Raw genomic sequence first — 1,974 nt, 5'->3', positions numbered from 1 at the left:
AAAGCCAGGTCAAACACTGGTTAGATCCGTCTCAGTAACAACACAAATGGCGAATACTGCCACCATCTGGTGAAAACTGTGGTTACTCCACTTGGTCTCAGCAGGTTAAACCTCCATTCTGTCCCATGTGACTTATTTTATCTCTCAGTGTAGGCGGACACAAAATACTGGTTGTATAGCTTTATGTTTATGTTGTCAGATCACTGCAGAAACATAAAATATGCTACAGGCTAACCAGTGTGAGCAGTAATTGCTGGTTAGCTGCATTAGGTCCACTTTCAGAAAGGACTGGACCATATGCTTGAAGGCAATATCACATTAAGAATGTGGACAACACAGTTTTGTAAAATGATAACATGGTAAAAACATATCACCACCAAGGTTGTTACAGTGAACTAAATCTAAACTAAAAACTGTGAATTTTCTTTTTTGTTAATTGAAGGAAAAAAAAAGAAAACTAACGGAAACAATATTGTTTACTTACAAAACGACAAAATAAGATAAAAGATATACACTAAATGATAAATGAGCAAACCCAGTCTGGAAGCTAAGTGAAATTAAACTGAACTGGAAACAAAAAAATTAAAAACTAATGAAAAATACTCAACTGTAATAATTGATCACCACCACATAATTCCCCTAAAAGTGAATAAAGACAGGGCTGTTAATTGATGCGGTGAAGATCAAAAGAAATGGTGGCAACATTAAATGCATTGGTAGTTTAGTTGACTAAACTGAACACTCTGCAGGAATGAATGGAGCAAACAGTGCTGAGAGCATCAGAGTGGTTAGAAGAAATAAGAGTGAAGACACGTACATCCATGGTGCTGCTCTGTGCCTGTTAGGTTTCCAGTTATGTCATTCTGAGACAAGACAAGGGGGATCAAACGGAGATCACATAGATTAGCCTAAATGTGAGTGATTTGGTTAAAGAGATTTAGTTTTGGTGAATATTGCAGTTTTTCCCTCAGTCAGAAACTCTTATGTGTATGGTGGAGTACACAGTAAAAAGTAAACAACATTTTTTTATCATTTGTTTTTTTTACTTTTCATGGACCAAACAACTAATTGATTAATCAAGAAAATGATCGACAAATGAATCCATAATTAAAGTAACTGGTATCAGACAATAGAGGGGGTGCCTTTTCCAAGCTTTGTCTGAGGGGAGGCCCAGTCTTAAACCGACCATTGTGTTTTAAGAAATGTCAAATCCCTATGAAATTATGATGGAGCCGATCTACAGCAGATAAATTGAAGGTTCTGTTTAATATGTGCGCGCAGTGTTTGTAAAATCTTTCAGGTCCCACTTAATCCTTTCACATTTTCTCTTCTTGCCTTCCTTGGATAGAAGAATAACCCAGGTGAGGACTTGTTTTCTCTGAAATCACACGAGAGTAAAAACAGGAGTCATCAGAGCGACTGTTGAAAGTGCTCTCTCCTTCTCTGCAGGTTGTCAGCGTACCCATATAATGTGCCCACATGTAACGGCAGTGGATTCAATGTGACCTACCTGCAGGGCGACTTCTCCTCCTCGGCAGAGTTCTTTGTGTGTGTCGGTGTGTTTGGGTTCCTTTATTGCACTGCCACACTCATCCTCTACCTGGGCTACCAGAACATCTACCGCCAGACCACCCGCGGTCCCGTCATAGTGAGTACACATCCTCTGATCAGCAGTCAGCTTTCTTCATACTGCTAACCTCCTTCACACCCACCAGCCCCGGGTATGAGGAGAGATGGGGTTGTTTTTATGAGCCAAGTGTTAGAGCTACACAGGGGGCTGTGTTGGTGGCAGCATGTTCTTTAAGGTTCCTCTGAGACATGAAATACTGTCCACAAAGTCCAGATGGAGTGACTAGGTGTGTAATGGTACACAAAATGAATGGTTCTCTGTGTGCCTCATTTTGGGGGTTACAGTTTGATACATTTTTGGTACAACAGGGAAAAGAGTACAAAATACATTTTTTTTTTTTTTTT

At 39.7% G+C, this 1,974-nt stretch overlaps 1 protein-coding gene and 1 long non-coding RNA gene across 2 annotated transcripts in view; one reads left to right on the top strand and one right to left on the bottom strand.

Moving 5' to 3' along the window:
- The window catches only part of LOC118328460, a 5,554-nt gene extending 3,894 nt beyond the window's left edge, over positions 1–1,660 (top strand). The window contains exon 3 of the long non-coding RNA XR_004796737.1: positions 1,450–1,660. This is a non-coding gene — a long non-coding RNA (uncharacterized LOC118328460). The remainder of the gene's footprint in view (positions 1–1,449) is intronic.
- LOC118328074 (synaptophysin-like protein 1) overlaps positions 1–1,974 on the bottom strand; it is a 14,223-nt gene that overhangs the window by 8,866 nt on the left and 3,383 nt on the right. The window lies entirely within an intron of this gene.

This window comes from Morone saxatilis, unplaced genomic scaffold (assembly GCF_004916995.1).
Source record: "Morone saxatilis isolate NCDOM2014 unplaced genomic scaffold, NCSU_SB_2.0 Contig18, whole genome shotgun sequence".
In the NCBI taxonomy this organism is placed as follows: domain Eukaryota; kingdom Metazoa; phylum Chordata; class Actinopteri; family Moronidae; genus Morone; species Morone saxatilis.
Note: the sequence above shows the minus strand (reverse complement) of the source record. Positions and strands in the feature narration are given on the sequence as shown.